This window comes from Heterodontus francisci, unplaced genomic scaffold (assembly GCF_036365525.1).
Source record: "Heterodontus francisci isolate sHetFra1 unplaced genomic scaffold, sHetFra1.hap1 HAP1_SCAFFOLD_102, whole genome shotgun sequence".
NCBI lineage: Eukaryota > Metazoa > Chordata > Chondrichthyes > Heterodontiformes > Heterodontidae > Heterodontus > Heterodontus francisci.
This window is the reverse complement of record NW_027140380.1, coordinates 4,549,759-4,574,246: the sequence shown is the minus strand read 5'-3', so window position 1 is coordinate 4,574,246 and position 24,488 is coordinate 4,549,759. Positions and strand designations below refer to the sequence as shown.

At 46.6% G+C, this 24,488-nt stretch overlaps 1 protein-coding gene and 1 non-coding gene across 2 annotated transcripts in view; one reads left to right on the top strand and one right to left on the bottom strand.

Moving 5' to 3' along the window:
* Nucleotides 1–24,488, top strand: part of LOC137359413 (histone H2A-like) — a 104,003-nt gene that overhangs the window by 2,147 nt on the left and 77,368 nt on the right. The gene's annotated exons all lie outside the window — the stretch shown is intronic.
* Nucleotides 1,463–1,545, bottom strand: trnal-uaa (transfer RNA leucine (anticodon UAA)). The gene has a single exon. It is a non-coding gene; the product is annotated as a tRNA-Leu (tRNA).

Genomic DNA, 24,488 nt, shown 5'->3' with positions numbered 1-24,488 from the left:
AACTGCGGGGATTCCAGGCCCCCAGTAACTGAGCTGAAACTGTTCAGATTGACAAACCCTGGCAGTAGCTTCACACATTGGACACTTCACACTGAGTCCTTCAAGGGCTGGTGTGAGAGAAGCTTCAGATCCTGTCATTACTCTCTGACTCATCATTCATCTCGAACCAAACAATTAGTAAATGTGAAGCAGTGACGAGACTTTTCACTCTCACTGCAGAATGTGTCATCTGGTGAAATAAGGAACTATAATTTTCGGAGATTCCAGGTACATTCCTCCCTGAACAAATCCATTCTTCACATTCCCGATTACAGCCTATCCCAGCTCCTGTTGTCACCCGACTCCAGCTGAATTGGAGAAACTCATGTGTTGGGGTTTGAGTTGTGAGGTGGGGTTTCTCCGCCAGTGTTCCTGTCTTACAGACTCTCCCCCTGAATTTGTGAACTGAGACTGCACCGAACACATCTCCAGTTAGAGTGAGGGCCGGATATCCCTCTGTTTTATTACAGAGAGTGGGGAAAGGGCTGGGTGGAGGGGAGTCACCAGGGATCCTGGATTTACTCCAAATCATTTCCATGTGGAATCTGCAGGCGGGGCCGGGACAGGGATCATTTGATCAGGGGATCAGCTCTTTCCTGAGAGATGTGGGTGGCTCTGAGAAGAGCCTTTGTGTTCAGATGTTTACAAGTTTCCTGCGCTCTTTCACTTCTTTCCAGACCCTGCTTTCTGAGCCTTCGCTGCTTTCGGCTTGACCTTGCTCTTCCATGTCTGCACTTTCTTCAGCGCCTTTCCGCCCGCCGCACTCTTGCCTTTTTTGACCTTCTTCGCAGGAGACTTTTTCTGAAGCGCTGCTTTCTTCACCACCTTATTTGGCGTTGCCGCCGCCTTGCTGCTCGTTTTCTTGGCTGTTACTTTCTTTGTTGTCACTTTCACGTCTGCTGGTTTCTTCACTAAAGATTTCTTGTGTGCTGGTTTCTTCACCTTCTTTCCCACTTTTCCCTCGGTTTTCCTTCTTGCTGATTTTGAAGGAGCCGGAGGCTCCCTGTCCCTTGCTCTGCACCAGGGAGCCTTTGTTCACATTCCTCTTGATACTTTGCTTGATCTGGGTTTTGAGCTTCTCCTGAGCGGTGGCAGACCTGCAAGGAATCAACTACCAGCTAGCGTATAAAGCGAGACCAAGGCTCAGGGCCTTCAGTTACCTGGAGGGGAGTCGGAGAGGCAGCGGATCCTGTGAGGAACCACAATCCAGGAAGGATGAGAAGGTCATTGTCAGGGTACAGAGGAGATTAAGTTAAAGATTTACCAGTTTATAAGCAAGCACAGAGCCAAGGAACGGTGCTGGGGCAGATCAAATAATAGGAAGCTGTGATCAGTTGGAAGGTAAGAGTGATGAAATGACAGAAGAGATGATGGTGCAAGGCAAAAGTCAGGGAAAGAATAAGTAACATTTTGTAAGCACAGATAGCAGGAGTGGGGTTTGAACCCACGCAGACACATGTCTATTGGATATTAAGTCCGACACCTTAACCACTCGGCCATCCTGGTACGTTAACCCACCACTGAAAATGAAATTTAATGTGATGCGGGTGCCATCTGGCCTTTTCCAAAATAAAGTTATGACTCCTCTCCCATGCTAAATTGGACCCTTCATTATTTATGAACCTCAATCGGATCACCCCTCAGTCTAGGTTTCTCTGAGGTGTAGGGTCCCAACTCTTTTAGTCTAACTTGATAACCAAGATGTCTTATACTGGGAATTCGTTGAATGTCTCTCCTCTGTACCCTTTCCAAAGCCTCAATATCACCCATCATGTGAGGAGACCAAGACTGGAGACAATATTCCAAGTGAGTCCTGACCAAGGTTTCATAAAAGGACAAATTCGGGACATCTCAGATACTGAAGGAGACCATGTCCAGAAGCAGCAAGACCTGGACAACATTCAGACTTGGGCAGCTAAGTGGCAAGTAACATTCACACCACATAAGTACCAGGCAATGACCATCTCCAACAAGAGAGAATGTAACCATCTCCCTTTGACGTTCAACAGCATTACCATCGCTGAATCCCCCCACCATCAACATCCTGGGGGTTACCATTGACAAAAGCTTAACTAGACCATTCATATACATACTCTGGCTACAAGAGTAAATCAGATCGTGGGAATTCTGTGATGAGTAACTCAGCTCAAGGCACATGGTGAAATGCTCATTAGGAGAGCTGGAGAAATGGACTGGTCAGGTGGGCAGAAAAGTGGCAAATGGAATTCAACTTGGAGAAGTGTGAGGTGATGCCTTTGGTGAGGTCAAACACAGCAAAGGAATACACAATTAAACCTTGAAGGACAAGGGCTGCAGATGCATGGAAACACCACCATGTGCAAGCTCCCCTCCAAGTCACTCACCATCTGATCTGCAAATATATCGCTGTTCATTCACTGATGCTGGGTCAAAATCCTGGATCTCCCTTCCTAACAGCACTGTGGGTGTACCTACACCACATGGAGTGCAGCAATTCGAGAAGGGAGCTCACCGCCACCTTGTCAAGGACAATTAGGGATGGGTAACAAATTCTGGACTTGCCAGTGTCGCTCACATCCCATGAAAGAATATGCCTCATTTTATACTCAATTGTCCTCTGAATGCAGCCCAACCCTCTATTTGCTCCAACTATCACTTCACAGCATTGCTGCTGTACCTTTAGAGATCTGTGCACGAGAACATCCAGATGTCTGCTCAAAATTATTTTCATTTTTCCACCTACTTTAATGTTTTTCCCTGAAGGGTGTATGAATGTTGAGCATTCGCCCTGTCCACATGAATAACACTGCACTTACCCAAATTAAACATAATTTACCAGTCATGAACCCAATCTCCCAACACATTAAGATCAGCCTGAAACAGTCGAGTATCGTTTACAGTCTGAACACTCGCACAGATCTTCAAATCATCTGTAAATTTACAGATGGTGCCCCCTACACCTACATCCAGATCATTAATAAAAATAGTAAAGAGCAACAGTCCCAACACCGATCCCTGTGAGATACCATTGGTAACTGGTCTCCAAACAGATCCAGATCCATCTGTAACTACTTTCTGCCTACGTCCTGCCAGTCAGTTCCCAATCCAGATCAATATATTACCACTGATACCAGGGACTTTAATCTTATAGAGAAGCCTCTTGTGTGGAACCTTATCAAAATCTTTTGGATGAGATCAGCTAATTGAACACAGGCCGGGGATGAGGCCTAGGCCTGTCCTGCTTTGTGTGTGGGTCTCAGAACCACACAAGGTGAGATCAGCTCACTGAGCACAGGCCCATCCTGCTCTATATAGTGCTCAGTACCGCACCAAATGAGAATAACTAACACACCACAGGCCATGGAGCCTCGGCCCATCCTTCCCTGATTGCGGTTCAGTGCCAACCAGGTCAGATCAGCTAATTCAGCACAGGCCGGAGATGGAAGCTGGATCTTTCCTGCTCTGGGGACTCCGTACCATACCAGGTGCGATGAAGTAAAATACCACAGGCCGGGGATGGAGCCTGAGATTTCCCTGTTCTGTGTGGGGCTCTGGACAACAATGTGTGAGAAGAACTATCATCCCTCAGGCTGAGGAAGGAGCCTGGGCCCATTCTGTTCTGTGTGGCTCCTACCACACTGAGTGGGATCAGTTAACTCAACACAGGCCATGAATACAATCAGGCCCTTTCCTGCTCCGTGTGACTCAGTTTCACACCAGGTGGCATCAGCTAACACAGCACAGGCTGGGGCTGGGGCTGGAGCCTGGGCCCGCCCTGCTCTGTGGGCTCAGTAACAACCCGTAAGATGAACTTTTTTCAAAAGACTTCAGCGTATTTATCTCTGTCCAACACTCTGAGGCAGCTTTCTGTGTTTATAAAGAGTGTAATTTATTGACTGGTCTCTTGGATCAAACAGGGTAACAGACAGAGGTCTGTGTGCAGAGGGTTTGGGAGTGAGCTCTGATTCCTAACTGTTTCTGGACTGTGAGGAATAAAGAATGAATGAGAGAGAGAGAATGTGGGAGAAGGGATGATGGAAGAATTTGTCCGTGAACCTGATTAAAAGTGGCTCAAACGCAAGATAATATGAAGATATCAAGAGCAGAACATTAACATAATCTGAGTTCCGCGATCTGGTTGGGTCCCATTCCTCTGAAGTGAGGAATGAACGGGTGGGGAAATTCCGCCTGGAGTTATATTTGTCTCCAATGAAGATGAGTTCACAGTGAGGATGGAATAGCTCAGTTGGGAGAACACTAGATTGAAGAACCAGGATACAATCCCTGGTTTCATCAGTTTTAATTTGGTGTCTCCATCAGTTTAAGTAGAGAGAATCAGAGGGGAGATTTTCCACTCTTGACCCCATGGGCTGAATTTTAACCTAACGGTGCGGCTCTCGGCAGAGACACCGTGAGTGGGTGCCGTCACCACACGAGTGAAATGTGGCCGGCCGACCCCGATCACGGAGCAGCTGACCAATTAATGAAGGGGAGGCGTGGGGCCCATGTAAACAAGGACCAGAGGCAGGGAACGAGGCACCGATGGCACCGACATCTGACACAACGGCAGGTGCTGGCACCATATTGAAAGGACTGCCAGACCTGTATTCACTGCTGCCTGGTTTAAAGGAGTGTCTTCCTGAGAGCCCTCTGCTGTCCCAGAACCCGTTCTGCTGCCTCTGCTGTCCCAGGACCCGTTCTGCAGCCTCTGCTGTCCCAGAACCCGTTCTGCTGCCTCTGCTGCCCCAGGTCCCGTTCTGCTGTCCCAGAACCCGTTCTGCTGCCCCAAGACCCATTCTGCTGCCTCTGCTGCCCCAGGGCCCGTTCTGCTGCCCCAGGACCCGTTCTGCTGCCTCTGCTGCTCCAGGACCCGTTCTGCTGCATCTGCTGCCCCAGGACCTGTTCTGCTGCCTCCGCTACCCCAGGACCTGTTCTGCTGCATCTGCTGCCCCAGGTCCTGTTCTGCTGCCTCCGCTACCCCAGGACTTGTTCTGCTGCATCTGCTGCCCCTGAACCTGTTCTGCTGCCTCCGCTGCCCCAGGACCTGTTCTGCTGCATCTGCTGCCCCAGGACCTGTTCTGCTGCCTCTGCTGCCCCAGGACCTGTTCTGCTGCATCTGCTGCCCCAGGACCTGTTCTGCTGCCTCTGCTGCCCTGGACCCATTCTGCTGTCCCAGGACCCGTTCTACTGTCACTGATGCCCCAGGACCCGTTCTGCTGTCTCTGCTGCCTGATAGATAACGAGCTGAATGCGAGCCTGCAGTGACCATGGTCCAATAGTTTAGCGATGCCTTCCTGCAGGTTCGCCTCCAGGTGACAACAGATAGGTGGAAGATCCTCTTCCCCAGGGATGGGAGGTGGAGACCTGTCCACCTGACCAAGCAAAGCTGCTTTGAGATAGTAGGTGAAGTCAGCAGCCGTGGGGTCAACCCCAAGACATGGATCCAGTGCACGAAGTGGGTCAATGACCGGATCCAGGCTGCTCAGGCACAAACTCAAAACACTTTGGACCCTTTGGACATTGCGCATGGCAGAGTGAGAGGGAGTGTTTGGTGGAAAGGGAGTGACCACCCAGTCATGTGTATTGGGGAAGGGCAGCAGGACACGCTGCCTGAGGCTTGGCTGCATCTCGGTGGGAGGTGCACGTCAGTCATTGTCTAAACTCACACAGTCCCTCGAGAGGGGCCACATGCAGGAGGAATATGTGTGTCCACATCATGGACTGCTGGATTATCACCATCAGAGATGTTGGGCTTGTCCCCGCTGGGAGACGAACTTTGTTGATCATAGTGGCTGCAATAGAAGACAGCCCACAATCGGAAAGAGCGTGTCAAGACTGGCAGTGGATGCCTTATCTCCATGTCCTCATCCCGATGGAGGAGGAGGCCATGGAACAGGCCGGGCAGCAAAGCAGCTGCTCCATAGCTGATGGAGAGACAGGGACACCTACCTAAGAGAGTGAGTGAACATCTCCTGGGGCACAAGGGTGCATCTGCTGCAAAGGAGCCACACTGCTCATCTGTTCACCACTGCATCAATGGAGCTGCACAGTAGGGGTGGTTGGAATGTCACGATGGGCAGACTCTAACCCTTCAATGTCCCTGTTTTCACATGCAGGCTAGGATGAACGACAAGAGCGAAGAGCTGGAGAGACTGGGGGACAGCCAGACACCTCTGAGGAGGAGGAGGGAGCCTCAGAGGGTGCACCGTCACATCATTCCCCTGCACCCTCCACCAGCACAGAAACCCTCACTCGGTGGGTATCCACTCGCTGTTAGATTTGGGCACACAAGCTGGTGAGCACGTCACAGACAGGCCCGGGCAGCTGACTGAGGCTGTGACAGCCGAGGCCACTGGCAGTTGGAAGTCTGTGGGAGGCCAGGCCCATGCTGAGTCCCAGGCTGATGACGTGCCTCTGGTGTCACCAGCAACACGGGAAATGCTGCAGCTGCAGCAAGAGGTCAGGCAACATCTGGCAGAGTTGCCGGAGGTTATGTGTACCCAAGTTCGGATGATGGAGGAGTCCATCCAGGCCTTGCATGCTGCACTGTCTCTGATGGGGGTGTGTCTGGCTTCCTTCCTTGAGAGATTGGTGACTCTGATGGAGAGCCAGATCCAGCCGACCAATCAGTGGCTGCCGGAGATGTGTGCAGACCTGCACTCCATCGCTTTGTCCATGAGCTCCATCCAGCGGTGACAAGGCGAGAGGGGGGACGAGGCACCTGAACTCTTCACCAGGTCCACATCCCTCTCAGGTCAGCAGCGAGGTACAAGTGTGTCTTATAAGGGGGAGGAGCAGCTGGCTGCTACATCTGGGGTCTCCTCTCAGGGTGCTCCTGGTGTGGACAGTAGCTCCAAAGCCCCTCTGCGAGTGACACAAGTGATGCCAGTGCCTGCCTCCATCACCCTCGATGACAGAGGGGGGGTCCCTGTACCTGTGGAGGAGGCCCTCAGTGTGCCGGGGCCCTCCAGGCCTCAGGCAGCAAGAGGACGGCCACCAATGTCATCCCAAGCCATGGGGCAGCAAGGTCAGCAGCCTGTCTCCACCTCAGCTGACAGAGCAGGGGGAGCACCACGTAGGAGCATGCGGAAAAGATTTCAGAAGAGCACCTAGATTCACTTAGGGTTCATGGTGAATGTGCATCCCAGATGGATAGGGTTGCATTTGATGTCACACGGAAGAAAGAAATGATGTTCTCTCACTATGTCTCCTTCCTATTGTTGATGCCCTTTGGGACTTCATTTAAACCCTTCCTCCCAAGGGGCTGGAAGTGAGGGACCAAGCCCTGAGTTCACAAAGCTTCGGTCTTGTCACTGTGCGATGTGTACCTGGACGCTGCAGTGCAGAAGGAAGCAGGCGACAACAGGGCTGCTTAAAGCTAAGACTTTATTGCTGTGGTTCCAGAAGGTGGTAAGGCTCAAAGGAAACTTGAATGTATAAGGGTGTCTCATGTCTCCCTTGTGTGTATCTCATGGCCCCTTTCCTGCTGTGCCTGAGGTTCTTCATCTGGCACTGCTTGGGCAGCATCCTCCTCCACATCCTCATCATCAGAGGAGACATCACACTCCACGATATCCTCACTAGTCAACACCTCACCCCTCTGTAATGCCAGATTGTGCTGTGCACAGCAAACCACCACGATATGCGAGACCCTCGCCGGGACATACTGAAGGGCTCCACTGGATCGATCTAGGCACCTGAATCTCATCTTCAGGAGACCAATGGCCTCCTTGATGGTCGCTCGGGTTGAACCGCAGCAGGTGTTGCACCTCTCCTCTGCATCCGTGCGTGGGTTCCTCACAGACGTCAGTAGTCATGTCCTCAGTGGGTAGCCCTCGTCTCCAAGGATCCATCTCTGAAAGCGGATGGGGCCGCGGAAAGGTTCTGGCACCTGGGAGTGCCTTGGTATGCAGGCGTTGTGGCTGCTTCCCGGGATTTGTGCACACACCTATGGGATCCATTTGCAGTGGTCACAGACCAATTGCACACTGAGCAAGTGGAAGCCCTTCCTGTTGAAGGCTGCTGGCTGGTCTGCAGGAGCCATGATGGTCACATGGGTGCAGTCAATGACAGCCTACACCTGGTGGAATCCAGCGATGGCCCGAATCCTATAGCTCTCTCAGCTTGACTGTTTGGATCAATGTGCACATAGTCACCGGCCCTCCTGAACAGGACATTGGTGACCTCCTTGATGCACTGATTCACTACAGACTGTGAGATTCCACACATATCTCCAGTGGATCCCCGCAATGATCTGGTGGTGAAGAAGTTCAGTGGCACGGTGACCTTCAATGACACTGGCATCAGGTGCCCACCAAGTCGCATGGGGCACAGCTGCATCATGGCAGAGAGATCAGTGACGACCCCCGTGGAGAGGTGCAGTCTGCGGAGACACTGTCACTCGGACATCTGCAGGTAGTTGAACCTCGGCTGACGTGTTCCTCTGCCGCCTTCTCCAGCCTCCTGTTCGAGGCTGGCCTTCCTGTGGGCCCCCAAGCTGCTGTGGTGCCCCTGCTGGTGCCTGTGCCTCCCTCCCTTCCTCTCTACTCCTCCTCCTCCTCCTCAATGGGAGCCTCGAATCCAATGAGAGCCTCGAATGAGGCCCATGTCAGGTTGCCCCTCCCTGAGTGCAAGGCCTTCACAGTAAACAACACCCAGCCACATTTACCTCACTTGTCACCCTCAATGATGTGGCACTCCCCCAATGGCACCCTGGTGTTGTTCCCTCTGCAGAGCTGGCACATTGGCCCCCACTCCTGACAGTGTTTCCCGCTGCCCTTTCTGCCAATTTTTGCTGCCTCACCCGATAGCTTCCCAGTGAAGACAACACTCAGCTCCCACCTCCCAGTCACCTCCTTTAACCAGGCGAGGCTCTGAAGCCCCGTAGTTCCCGTGTGCTATTAGTACAATTGGATCCAGTGAATAAAATTGCTGACAATTGGACTCATAAATACTTGAAATGCCTTCTTGCCGTGTGGATGTGCGAAGTCTGCCCTGCATGTCAGCCGCCGACAGAAAAATCCGGTCCAACGTCTTCCATCCCTATTTTATACACCCCCCCTACCCCTCCCCGGCCTCCATTCCCGTCTCCAACGGTCCCTTAAAATTCTGGCGCATGTCTCTAAGACTAATGGGAGTGAACCCACATCTGCTCCTTAGACTGAACAGGGAGAGCTGCTCTCTCTGTGTTTAAAGTGAATGAATCTGCTCTTTACCTTGTCTTACTGGAACGTTCACTGTCTGGAGATGTCTGTTTGAAAATGTTTTCCTGTTATATTAATGGAGCAGAGGAGCAGATGTGAGGTACTGTTGAACAGAGAGGTTTGGAAGTGGGTGAAGGGGTGGAGTGACGGTGTGAGTGAGAGGCGCAGTGAGTTGGCCACTCTCAATAGAGTGTCAGGAATGAAGGTCAGAGGAACAGACCAGGCTGGAAACATAGAAAGAGCGAGGAGAAGCTGGTGTGAAAAACAGAGATTAAACAACGGGCTTGTTCATTTGGTTTGGGTCTGGTGTTTAGAATACCCAGAATCTGGGTTCACTTCCCTTCCAACTCAGGAAATTGTACCAACATTATGTTCATAAAACCATAGAATGATACCCAAAGAAGGAGACCATTTGGTCCATTGTGTCAGTGCTGTCTCTTTGGTTGTGCTATCCAATTAGTCCTGGTGTTCAGCTTTTTCCTGTAATCTGTAAATTTTCCTTCCAGTATTTATCCCAATTGCTTTTCAAAGTTACTACTGAATCTGCTTTCAAGTCCTGATCAGACAGTGCATTCCAGATGACAACACATCACTGTATAAAAAATCATTCCTCATTTCGCCTCTGGTCTTTTCTCAATCACCTGATAAATACATCCTCTGGTTACTGACCCTTTTGCCACTGGAAACAATTTCTCCTTATTTAACTTATTGAAACCTTCTTGATGATGTCACATACTAGACTGCCAGTAAAACTGAAGCCCATGGAATAAAAGGGACAATGACAGCATGCACATGAAGTTTGCAGACTGATAGGAACATAGAAGCAGGAGTAGGCCATTCAGCCCGTCGAGCCCACCTTGCCATTCAATATGATGATGACTGATCGTCCACTTCAATGCCTTTTTCCCACACTATCTCCATATCCCCTATGTCATTTGTATTTCGAAATCTGTCAATCTCTGCTTTAAACATACTCAATGACTGAGCTTCCACAGCGCTCTGAGATAGAGAATTCCAAAGATTCACAACCCACTGAGTAAAGAAATTTCTCCTCATCGCTGTCCTAAGTGGCTTTCCCCTTACGTTGAAATTGTGTCCCCTGGTTCTAGACTCCTCAACCGGGGGAAACATCTTAGCTTCATCGACCCTGTCTATCCCTTTAAATATTTTGTAAGTTTCAATGAGATCACCTCTCATTCTTCAGAACTCTAGAGAATACAGGCCCAGTTTACCCAATCTTTCTTCATTTGACAGTCCCGCTATCCCGGGAACAAGTCTGGTGAACCTTCGTTGCACTCCCTCTATGGCAATGATATCCTTCCTAAGGTAAGGGGAACAAAACTTCACACAGTATTCCAAAGTTCAGTCCAACCAAGGTTATATACAATTGAAGCAAGACTTTACTGCTCCTGTACTCAAATCCTCTTGTGATAGAGGCTAACATATCATTAGCCTTCCTAATTGCTTGCTGCACCTGCATGTTCGCTTTCAGTCACTTATTGACAAGGACACCCAGGCCCCTTTGTCCATTCACACTCTTACCATTTGACAAATAATCTGCACATCTGTTTCTCCTACCAAAGTGGATAACCTCACATTTTTACACATTATATTTCATGTGCCACTTTCTTGTCCACTCACTAAGTCTGTCCAAATTCCCTTGAAGCCGCTTTGCATCTTCCTCACAACACACATTCCCACCTAATTTTGTGTCATCTGCAAACTTGGAAATACTACATTTGGTCCCCGCATCCAAATCATGTGAACAGCTGGGTCTCAGTGTGGTGGTGAACAGTTGTATTTCTGTCTGGAGGAAGGTTCACAGTGGGTTCCCCATGGTTCCTCATAACTTCAGTTATATGCAGACACTGGACAAGCTGGGGTTGTTCTCCTTGGAGCAGAGCAAGTTGAGAACAACTTTGACAGAGTTAGAATCAAGGAATGAAATGGTTACAGTACAGAAGGAGACCATTCAGTCCATCATGTCCTTGACAGCTCTTTGCAAGAGCAGATCAGCTAATTCCACTCCTCTGCCCTTTCATTGTAGCCCTGCAAATTTTCTCTCTTCAGGTGTTTATCCAATTCCCTTTTGAAAGCCACGATTGAATCTGCCTCCAGCACACTCTCAGGCAGTGTATTCCAGATCCGAACCACTCACTCTGTCCCACACCCCTGGTACCATTGCAGAAAATCTTTTCTGTTCATTTCATCCCTCATAAATAATTGAAATGAAATGTTTATTAGGAAATGCACAACATAAAAAGGAGAGAGAAATAAATGCTGAGCAAAATAGAAGTCAATGTTTGGAAGGTAAAAAGAGCAAAAGATATAACTTTTATTCTGGTTGAGTGAGGAATATATCACACTTTGGGGCTTTTGTAAGAGGATTTACTGATAAACCTGGGATTTGAGAGGAAGCTGCTTCATGGTTTACAGAACAAATTTAGCCCCTGGGGTGGAGCCAACAGCTGCACCGTCCAATAACAGACAGGATGGGGACACTGTCTCAGGCCTGGTGAGCTCAGTCGCTGAAAGCATGAAACTCTGAATCTCAAGTTTTTGAGTTTGAGCCCACGGTGGGTGTTTTCAATTTCCTTTTTAGGCTGATTTTACAGGCGTTATCCAGCTCTGAATTCCTCGGCAGAGAGTTCAAGGAGTGTTTGAAATGAGATTCAACAGCAGTATGAGAAAGTCTCTCCTTGATTCAGGACTCTTACCTCTCTGCATCATCTCGCTGCTGAAGATTGAACTTTTTCTCATTTCATTCTCAGCTCAGGGTCAGTGTGGATCACTGGGAATTCTGGCTGTCTCCCACTTCACAATCCATCAGTGCTGAGAAATCAATGGGGAATATTACTCACATGTTGTAATGTTTTATAAATACTTGAATGTATTTCACACTGTGTCCAACAGTGTGAATCTCCCCTGGTATATCAGCTCACCAACACTTCAACAGAACATTCACATAATGTGAGCTCTGACATCTGTTCAGATCCCATTCCCAAGACCTGGAAAGTGGGATTGGGCTGGATCGCTCTTTTTCAGCTGGCACAGACACGATTGCTAAATGGTCTCATTCTGTGCCATAAATTTTCTCGATTTTCTATGTTCTATGAAGTGAGGTGTGATTGGGAGGGGCAATTCCACCAGGGTTATATTTTCGACCAAAAGAATGACACAAGGGATACTTCACATTTTTATTCATTCATTCATGCGATGTGGGCATCGCTGGCTAGGCCAGCACTTATTGCCCATCCCTAATTGCCCATGAGAAGGTGGTGGTGAACTGCCTTCTTGAACCGCTGCAGTCCATGTGGGGTAGGTACACCCACAGTGCTGTGAGAAAGGGAGTTCCAGGATTTTGACCCAGCGACAGTGAAGGAACGGCGATATGGTTCCAAGTCAGGATGGTGTGTGGCTTGGAGGGGAACTTGCAGGTGGTGGTATCCCCTGCATTTGCTGCCCTTGCCCTTCTCGGTGGTAAAGGTCGCTGGGTTTGGAAGGTGCTGTCTAAGGAGTCTTGGTGCATTGCTGCAGTGCATCTTGTAGACGGTACACACTGCTGCCACTGTGTGCCGATGGTGGAGGGAGTGAATGTTTGTAGATGGGGTGCCAATCAAGTGGGCTGCTTTGTCCTGGACGGTGTTGAGATTCTTGAGTTGAAATTGCACCCATCCAGGCAAGTGGAGAGTATTCCATCACACTCTTGACTTGTGAATTGCAGATGGTGGACAGGCTTTGGGGAGTCAGGAGTCATGGATGAGTGAGAGGAATATATCACACTTTGGGGCTTTTGGAAGAGGATTTATTGATAAACCTGGGATTTGAGAGGAAGCTGCTTCATGGTTTACAGAACAAATTCAGCCCCTGGGGTGGAGCCAACAGCTGCACTGTAATTACTCACCTCAGGATTCCAAGCCTCTGACCTGCTCTTCTAGTCACGTTATTTGTATGGCTACCCATGGTAACCTCCATGATGTTGATGGTGGGGGATTCAGTGATTGTAATGCTATTGAATGTCAAGGGGAGATAGTTAGATTCTCTCTTGTTGGAGATGGTCATTGCCTGGCACTTGTGTGATGCGAATGTTACTTGCCACTTATCATCCCAAGCCTGTGAGACTGAAATAGCTCAGTTGGGAGTGTGTTGGACTGAAGATCCCTGGTTCAATCTGGGGTTTTGGCAGTTCTCCTTTATTCTGCATCGCCCTTTGGTTTTGACTCTTGAGCTGCACAATTTACACTGAAATTATTTACCCAACTCTGAAGGTTGGATTGGAATAGAGAGATATCAATGATGGGAAATATTTACATTGTCAGCTTTAGCTTATTTTCTATCTCCTTGTGTCCGTTTCCCCAGTTTTTGAATCTTTCGGGGCCGGGTGAACATTTGATTTGCTGCATATGTCCCAAACTGAAGCCTTTTCCACATCTCTGGGCGGTCAGACTTGCTCTGTCTGTTTTTGCTGCTCGTGACCATTAACGAGAACAGGCCACGAGTTGAACGTTTACCAGCAAATGGAAGATAATTGGAAAGAATTCTGTGTTACTCCAGACCAGTGACAAAGATGCAATGGATGTTATTCAAAATAAATTCCCTTTGACATTTGATGTAAACTTGTTTGCATCTAAAAGTTGGATTTTAAGTGTTCCAAAAATGTGTCAAATTAATGACTGACCATGTGACAGTGCACATGGGTATCAAATCCACAGCCTTGTTGTTATCAACACTGCGTCCCAACCAACTGAACTAAGCGGCCGATAGACAGAGCCAGGTATGGGTTTGAGCCGCACGCTGGGCGGTTTGTGTTTTATTTCTCACACTGGGTGACAGAGCGATTGTCCACATCACATCCCTGAAACATTGTTCTGATATAAAACAGTGTGAAATAAGAACTGAGCATGGAAATGGAACGGAACCAGAAATCAGGACTTTAATCGATTAAAGTTGATCTTGAAATTCTACCATGCACGAACATTCCAAGAGAACGAACTCTCTTCTGATATAAAATCCAGAAACTTGAGCTGCTGTGAAACATAACTGAGCCTAACATGATTTGAACACGCAACCTTCTGATTTGGATTCAGACGCACTACCGTTGCGCCACAAGCTCACAGATAAAGCAAAGTCTTCCATTCCTGGCAGATTTACTTCTTGTTTAGATTCAGTGATTGAAATTAATTCAATCCTCATCTGACCTCCGCTCTGTGAAGGCCTATCTCTGGACTACCTCCAATGCATTTACATCCTTCCGCAAATAAGGAGACCAGTACAGTACTCAGTACTGCAGAAGAGGTCTCACCAATGTCCTGTGTAGCTGAAGCATAACCTCCCTACTATTGTATTCAATTCCCATGGTGATAAATGATAACATTCTATTAGCTTTCCTAATTACGTGCTGGACCTGCATACTCACCTTTTGCAATTCATGCCCTCGGACACCCAGATCCCTCTGCATCTCAGAGCTCTGCAATCTCTCACCATTTAGATAATATGCTTTTTTATTCTTCCTGCCATAGTGGACAATTTCCGACTTTCCCACATTATACTCCATTTGCCAGGTCTTTGCCCAATCACTTAACTTATCTGTAGCCCCCTTATGTCCTCTTCACAACCTACTTTCCTACCTATCTTTGTGATCAGCAAATTTAGCAACAATACCTTCGGTCCCTTCATCTAAGTCATTTATATAAATTGTAAAAAGTTGAGGCCTCAGCACAGATCCCTGTGGCACACCACTCGTTACTTCTTGCCAACCAGAAAATGACCCATTTATGCTGACTCTCTGTTTCCTGTCAGCTAGCCAATCTTCTATCCATGCCAATATGTTACCCACGACACCATGAGCTTTTATTTTCTGCAATAACCTTTGATATGTCACCTTATCCTTCTGGAAATCGAAATACAATACATCCACTGGTTCCCCTTTATCCACAGCACATGTAACTCCCTCAAAGAACTCCAATAAATTGGTTAAACATGATTTCCCTTTCAAAAGACCATGTTGACTGTGCCTGATTACCTTAATTTTTTCTAAATGCCCTGCTATAACATCCTCTGTAATAGCTCCAAACACTTTCCCGAAGACAAATGTTAAGCTAACTGGCCTGTCGTTTCCTGCTTTCTGTCTCCCTCCCTTTTTGAATAAATGAGTTACATTCACTCTTTTCCAATCTAACGGAACCTTCCAGAATCTAGGGAATTTTGGAATATTAAAACCAGCGCATCAACTATCTCACTAGCCAATTCAGGACCTTGCGACTTGTCAACCCGCAGCTCCAACAATTTGTTTAGTACCACTTCCCCGGTGATTGTAATTTTCTTGAGTTCCTCCATCCCTTCAATTTCCTGATATACGGCTAATACTGGGATGTTATTTGTATCCTCAATAGTGAAGACCGATGCAAAGTATCTGTTCAATTCATCTGCCATCTCTTAATTATCCATTATTAATTCCCCAGACACACTTTCTATAGGACCAACAGTCGCTTTGTTAACTCTTTTCTTTTTAAAATATCTATCGAAACTCTTACTAGTTGTCTTGAAATTTCTTTCGAGCTTTCTCTCATACTCTAATTTTACCTTACTTATCAATCTTTTAGTCATTCTTTGCTGTTTTTTTTATATTCTGTCCAATCGTCTGACCTGCCTCCCACCTTTGCACAATTATAGGCTTTTTCTTTAAGTTTGATAGTATCTTTAACTGTTTTCGTGAACCATGGATGGTGAGTCCCACCTTTGGAACTTTTCTTTCTCGTTGAAATGTATCTATTCTGTGTAGTCTGAAATATCCCCTTAAATGTCTGCCACTGCATCTCTATTGACTTATCCCTTAACCTAATTTGCCAGTTCACTTTAGCTAGCTCTGCTTTCATGACCTTATAATTGCCCTTATTTAAATTTAAAATACTAGTCTGGGACCCACTCTCCTCACCCTCAAACTAAATGTAAAATTCAATCATATTATAATCGCTACTACCTAGGGGCACCTTAACTATGAGGTCATTAATTAACCCTATCTCGTTGCACAATGCCAGGTCTAGTATAGCCTGCTCTCTGGTTGGCTCCAGAATGTATTGTTCCAAGAAATTATCCCCAAAACATTCTATGTACTCCTCATCTATGCTACCTCTGCCCATCTGAATTTTCCAGTCTATATGTAGATTAAAATCCCCCATAATTATCACAGTACCTTTCTGACAAGCTGCCATTATTTCTTCCTTTATATCCCATCCGACAGTGTGGTTAATGTTAGGTGGCCTGGACACCACTCCCACAAGTGACTTCTTGCCTTTATGATTTCTCATTTGTACCCAAACTGCTTCTGCATCCTGATCTCCAGAACTCAGGTCATCCCTCTCGATTACGCTAATACCATCATTAATTAACAGAGCTACCCCGCCACCTTTTCCTAGCTTCCTGTCCTTCCAAAATGCCATGTCACCTCCAATATTCTCATCCCAATCTAGGTCGCCCTGCAGCCATGTCTCTGCAAAGACTATCAGATCGTACGTATTTATTCTATTTGTGCTCTCAGTTTATCTGTTTTGTTTCGAATGCTCCATGCAGAGCATTTAGTTTTGTCCTTTTATTATTTTTGTCACCTCTAGCCTTACCTGTTGATTTACTCTTAGATTTGTACATTCTGTGCCTTCCTGTCACAGTCTGTTTATCATTTCCCATATTTATACCTTTCTCTCTTGCCTTGTCTCTCCTCCTTTATTCACCATATCTTCCCAAATTTGATCCCTTGCCCCCACTATTCAGTTTAAAACCGTCTCTACTTCCCTCATTATGTGGCTCGCTGGAACACCGGCACCAGCACGGTTCAGGTGTAGACCGTCCCAACGGTACAGCCACCTCTTTCCCCAGTACTGGTGCCAATGCCCCACGAACCAGAACCCACTACTACCACACCAGTCTTTCAGCCGCACATTACTTTCTCTAATCTTATTTGTCCTATGCCAATTTGCACATGGCTCAGGTAATAATCCAGAGATGATTAACTTTGAGGTTCTGCTTCTTAATTTGCTGCCTAGTTCCTCATACTGACTGTGCAGAACCTCTATCCTTGTCCTGCCTATGCCGTTGGTACTGACATGGACCACGACGACTGGATCCTCCCCCTCCCATTGTATGTTTCGCTCCAGCACTGAGCAGATGTCCTGAATCCTGGCACCAGCAGGCAACACAGCCGTCTGGACTCTTGCTCTTTGCTGCAGAGAACAGAGTCAATCCACCTTACTATACTGTCCCCTACTACCACTACATTCCTTTTTTCTCCCTCTTTGAGCCGCAAACACTTACTGCAGACGTGTTTGCCCTGGATCACACTGGCATCCAGGAGCTCCCACATGCTGCAGCTGTGACACATCACCTGTCCTGTCATCCTCAACGTGTTTCAATTAACTACTTAAATATTTTATTCAATTATTCATTTTATTGTTTATTTTATTAAACTTACCACTAGTTTGTTTACTATTTTAAACGTTAGGACTAAAATGGACCTTAATCACTTACCAGATGCGTATCAAGCAGGTCGGTTCTTCCAAACCAATCAACTACCTGCTTGCCTGTGATGTCACAGCTTACCAGATCCTCACCAAACAGCTCCTTCCACTGCACCGAAGAATGAACCATTTCCTGTGCACTAACCCCAGCGGCTCTCTGTTTCCCTGCTCTCACTCTCCATTGTGACGTCACTCCTCGATTTTATTCCCCTGCTCTGCTCCTGCCGTGCTCCTCTCTCTCTCGCTCTGTCTCCGAGTCTGTGCTTTTTCCGCATTTCTTCATTTGTTGTTCCGTTGTGCTCCTCTGTTTCTGGTCCAAAATCTGACGCTGGTGGGACTTGAACCCACAACCTTTGAATATCTTCTTAGTCATTATTTAGAAGTCCAACACGCTATCCATTGCACCACAGAGCCTCACACAACTTTATCAACATCACTAAGGCCTTTGATCTTGTCAGCAGAGACGCCCTCTTCAAACCGCGATGGAACATCGGCTGCCCTCCTGACCTCTTGGGCATCATCTCTTCTTTCCACGAGAACATGCATAGTTCCATCAGTTACAATGGAGCAACATCAGACGCTTTCAAGATCAGCAGTGGGGTAAAGCAGGGCTGCACGCTGGCGCCAACTCTCTTAGGAACAGAGGAACATCGGAGTAGGCCATTCAGCCCATCGAGCCTGCTCTGCCATTCAATTCGATCATGGCTGATCATCTACCTCAAAGCCCCTTCCCCGTGCTATCCTCATATCCCGTGATGTCATGAGTATCAAGATTTCTATCAATTTCTGTCTTGAACATGCTCAATGATTGAGCTGCCACAGCCCTCTGGGGTACAGTATTCCAATGATTCACCACCGTCTGAGTGAAGAAATTCCGCCCATCTCAGTTTTAAATGGCCTACTCCTTATTCTGAGACGATGTCCTTTGGTTTTAGACTCACCAACCAGGGCAAACATCCTGTCTACATCCACACTGTCACGCCCTGTAAGAATGTTGTCAGTTTCAATCAGATCACCTCTCATTCTTCGAAACTTTAAGGAATACAGGCCCAGTTTCCTCATAAGACAATCCCACCATCCGAGGGATTAGTCTGGTGACACAAAAACAAGAAATGCTGGAACCACTCAGCAGGTCTGGCAGCATCTGTGAAAAGAGAAGCAGAGTTAACGTTTCAGGTCAGTGACCCTTCTTCGGAACTGACATATATTAGAAAAGTCACAGGTTATAAGCAAGTGAGGTGGGGGTGGGGCAAGAGATAACAAAGGAGAAGGTGTAGATTGGACAAGGCCACATAGCTGACCAAAAGGTCATGCAGCAAAGGCAAACAATATGTTAATGGTGTGTTGAAAGACAAAGCATTAGTACAGATTAGGTGTTAACGGACTGAATATTGAACAGCAGCAAGTACAAACCTGAAAAAAAACAGTAGGTAAGCAAACTGAACAAACTGAGATGAAATGAAATAAATGCAAAAAAAAGATTAGTCTGTTGACCCTCTGTTTCACCCCCTCTATGGCAAGTGTATCCTTCATAAGATGAGGAGACTAAACTGTACACAATACTCCAGTGCGGATTCACCAAGGCTCTATACAATTGCAGCAAGACATCTTTACTCCTGTACTCATGACCCCTCATGTGGGTACAACATACCATTTGCCTTCCTAATTGATTGCTGCACCTGCACAAGAGCTTTCAGTGTCTCAGGAACAAGGACACCCAGGTCCCTTTGGACATCAACACTTCCCAACCTCTCACCATTTAAGAAATACTCTGTCTTTCTGTTTATTCCACCAAAGTGGATAACTTCACACTTATTCACATTATATTCCATGTTCTTGCCCATTCACTGAGCAGCTCCAGGTCCCCTGGAAGCCTCTCTGCATCCTCCTCACAACTCACACTTCACCGAGCTTTGTGTCATCTGCAAACTTGGAAATATTACATTTAATCCCCACATCCAAATCATTTATATAGGTTGTTAACAGCTGTGGCTCCAACACTGATCCTTGCAGTACCCCAATAGTAACAGCCTGCCATCCTGAGAAGGACCCGTTATTCCTGCTCTCTGTTTTCGGTCTGTTAACCAATTCTCAATCCATATCAGTATATTATCCCCAAGCCTATGTGCTCTAATTTTGTTTACTCACCTCCTGTGTGGGACCTTACCAAAGGAAAATACAAATACCACACATCCACTGGTTCTCCTTTATCTGTTCTATAGGTAACATCCTCAAAAAACTCAACAGGTTTTTCAAACCTGTTTTCCTTTTCATAAATCTATGTTGACTCTGCCCAATCATATCATTATTTCCTCACTGTCTAGTTGTCACATCCTTTATAATTGGCATATTCTTCTCCATGCTGCCATTGTACGCTTTCAGTGACTCAGATGGGGGTGTTCACCTGCACATCAGAGCTGACGACAAGCTGTTCAACTTGGCAAGACTGTGCGCCAAGACCAAAGTGGGGAAATTCCTAGTCTGTGAGTTGCTGTTTGCTGATGATGCTGTGCTGACATCCCATAATGAAGTTCACTGACAGCAGCTTGTAGATAGCTTCTCCCTGGCCTGCAAAGAGTTTGGACTGACGATCAGCATCAGGAAGATGAAAGTTATGGGCCAGGACGTAGAGACTCCACTTTCCATCAACATCGACAACCTCACTTTGGAGGTTGTCAACAGCTTCACATACCTTCAATCAACAATCACCAGCAATCTGTCCCTTGATGCTGAAATCAGGACCTGGATTGCCAATGCTGCAGCTGTCATGTCAAAGTTGAGAAGACAAGTGTGAACCAACAGCACAAGGCGGCACAGTGGCGCAGTGGTTAGCACCGCAGCCTCACAGCTCCAGCGACCTGGGTTCGATTCTGCGTATTGCCTGTGTGGAGTTTGCAAGTTCTCCCTGTGTCTGCGTGGGTTTCCTCTGGGTGCTCTGGTTTCATCCCACAAGCCAAAAGACTTGCAGGTTGGTAGGTAAATTGGCCATTATAAATTGTCACTAGTAGAGGTAGGTGGTAGGGAAATATAGGGACAGGTGGGGATGTTTGGTAGGAATATGGGATTCGTGTAAATGGGTGGTTGATGGTCGGCATAGACTCGGTGGGCTGAAGGGCCTTTTTCAGTGCTGTATCTCGAATCAAAGTGACCGAAAATACAATGCTCCACGTGTACCAGGCTTGTGTTCTCAGCACCCTCCTTTAGAATAGAGAAACATCAACAACTTATACAAACCAAAAAAAGCGGCTGAACAGCTTCCACCTCCACTGTCTCAGATGGATACTGGGCATCTCCTGGCAGGACAGAGTGCCGAATGCGGAAGTACACCAGCGTGCAGGGATCCGCAGCATGTTTGCCCTCTTGAGTCAGCGGTGACTCTGTTGACTGGGTCATGTGTGCTGAATGGATGACGGTCACGTTGCCAAATACATGCTCTTTGGTGAGCTTGCTATCAGCACGAGACCAACAGGTCAGGGAAAAAAATCAAGTCCATTGGTGAGTGGGCATGGATTTATAAATGGGAGTTCATGCTTGACAAATCTAACAGCATTTGTTGATAAACTATCTGAGAATGCTGATGAAGGGAATGCAGTGGATGTTGTTTATATGGATGTTACGAAAGCATTTTATAAAGTACCACATAAAAGGGTGGTTAACAAAATTGAGGTTCATGGATTAGGAGGGTCAGTGTCCATTTGGATAGGAAATTGTTTTAAAGACTGAAAACAGCGAGTCTTATTAAATGGTTCTTTGTCAGACTGGAGGATAGTCGACAGTGGTGTTCCCCAAGGGTCAGTGCTCGAACCACTGCTTTTTTTGCTAAAGGTAAGTGACTTGGATCTTGGAATACAGAGTAGAATCTCAAAATATGCCGATGACACCAAACTTGGAGGAGTGGCAAACAGTGAGGATGATATGAACTGCCTGCAACAGGACAGTGATAGGCTAGCAGAATGGGCAGACAGGTGGCAGATGGAATTTAATAGTGACAAGTGTGAGGTGATGTAAAGGAATAGGGAGAGGCAATATATACTTAATGGCACAGTTCTAAAGAGTGTGCTGGAATAGAGGGACTTGGGGTTCATGTGCATCAATCTTGGAAGGTGGCAAGACATATTGCGAGAGTGGTTAGCAAAGTATATGGGATCTTGGGCTTTATAAATAGAGGCATTGAGTACAAAGCAGGGAAGTTATGCTGAACCATTATAAAACTCTGATGAGGCCCCAATTGGAGTGTTGCTTCCAGTTCTGCTCAGCAGACTTTAGAAAGAATGTGAGGGTCCTTGAGAGGACGCAGAGGTGATTTACCAGAATGGATCCAGGGATGGGAGATTTTAGTTACAAGGTTAGGTTGGAAAAGCTAGGATTATTCTGCCTATATCAAAGGAGATTGAGTGGAGAATTGATAGAGGTGTATAACACCTCTGGAGAACAGGCCATCCAAGACTGGGCATTGTGTAATGAGAAAGGATTAGTTAACAATCTTGTTGTGTGGAGTCCCTTGGGGAAGTGCGCCCTTAACATGATAAAATTCTTCATTAAGATGGAGAGTGAGAGAGTTGATTCCGTTGAGAGTTGTTGCAGTAATTGAGACCTGACTCCAAAAACAACAGGACTGGATTGGAATGGATTTCTTCAGTGTTTCTGTTGTTTGTCTTGCATTGACTCATCGATTTTCTTGTTATTCAATTTGTCGATGCCTTTGAATAATTGTGGATCCTTCTTCAGAGTGTCTTCTTTCACCAGGTAGTTCTGACCTCTGATGATGTTGATTGTAATCAGCTTCAACTCGCTGATAGTTTTGGAACTGAGCAGATTTCCTTTGCTTGAGTCTACAACATGGAACTCAGTCTGACATGTGGACCCATGGGAGGATTTGAATGCCACCCCTGCGTTGGAGTTGCATCCATCCAATAAAAGACCGAGTAGAAGTGACAGTTCTGTCAGTCGAACATGAGACTTTTAATGGCAGGGTTGTGAGTTTGAGTGCCATTCTGTTTTTCCCTTTTTTAAGGCTTCATGAGCAGAGAGTACAGAGAGTGTTTGAAATGAGCAAGTCTCGCTTTGATTCAGGACTCTTACCTCTCTGCAGCATCTCACGATGAAAGATTGAATTTAATCTCATTTCATTCTCAGCTCGGGGTCTGTGCGTCTCAGTGCCACTTCTGGCTGTCTCCCGCTTCACAATCCATCAGTACTGAGAAAGCAATGGGGAATATTACTCACATGTTGTGTTCTTGAATTTTTTGGAAAACTTGAATGTATGTATTTTCCTCCAAAACAAGGACACCAAGAATCTGTTAATGTAGGGCTCAAATAGCTCAGTTGGGAGAGCGTTAAACTGAAAATCTAAAAGTCCCTGGTTCAATCCCGGGTTTCAGCACTTCCGCTTCCTTATGCGTCCCTTGCCTTGGTTCTGATTTTCCAGTTGCATAATTTCCTTTGAAATTATTTGCCAAGAACCAGTGGATTGAATTTGAGAAACAACACAGAGCCATTTCAGCATAGAAGGTGGTCGTTTGGCCTATCATGTCCATGCTGGCTCTCCCCGGAGCAATCTAGTCAGTTCCACTCACCAGCTCGATCCCTTTCCTCCTGCAAGTTTCTTTCCTTCAAGTATCCATCCAATTTCCTTTTTAATCATTGATTGTCTCTGCTTCCACCACACTCGTGGGCCAAGTCATTACCACCCACAACATAAAAAAGTTCCACCTCATCAAGAATGGGAAATACTTATATCTTCTATATTTGCTTATTCTCTATTTCTATGAGAATAGACTGGCAGTCAACATGAAAGGGAACCCAAACATCTTCGAGCAGCATGTAAATGATAAGTGGGTAGTAAGAGGTTGAGTAGGGCCTATTCGGGACAAAAAGGATAATATAAGCTTAGAGGTGCAGGGCAATGTTAATCTACTTAATGAGTACTTTGCATCAGTGATCACTAAGGAAGTGGAATTTGACAAAATATCAGTAGAAGTGAAGAGAGTGGAGGCAATGGAGAGAGTACAAATTGAGAGAGGGAGGTACTAAAAAGGCTGGCTGTGCTTAGGGAAGATAAATCACCTGGTCTGGATGGCTCACATCCCAGGTTGCGAAAGGAAATGCGGATGCAGATAACGGAAGGGCTTGCTATAATCTTCTAATCTTCCCTGGATACGGGGGAGGTGCCAGAGGATTGAACAGATGCAAATGTGACACTCTTATTCAAGAAAGGCTGTAAGGACAGTCTGGGTAACTACAGGCCTGTTAGATTAACAGCAGTGGTGGGTAAGGTTTTAGAAAGAATAATCAGGGTAAAATATCAACAGTCACTTGGAGAGGTTTGAGTTAATTAAGGAGAGTGAGCATGGATTTATAAATGGGAGTTCATGCTTGACTAATCTAACTGCATTTTTTGATGAACTAACAGAGCAGGTTGATGAAGGGAATGCAGTGGATGTTGTTTTGTATGGATTTTAAGGAAGCATTTGACCAGGTACCACATAAAAGGGCGGTTAACAAAATTGAGGTTCGTGGTATAGGAGGGTCAGTGTCCAATTGGATGGAAAATTGGGTTAAGGACAGAAAACAGCGAGTGTTATGAAATGGTTCTTTGTCAGACTGGAGGATAGTCGACAGTGGTGTTCCCCAAGGGTCAGTGCCAGAACCACTGCTTTTTTTGCAAAAGATAAATGACTTTGATCTTGGAATATTGAGTAGAATCTCAAAATATGCCGATGACAACAAACTTGGAGGAGTGGCAAACAGTGAGGAT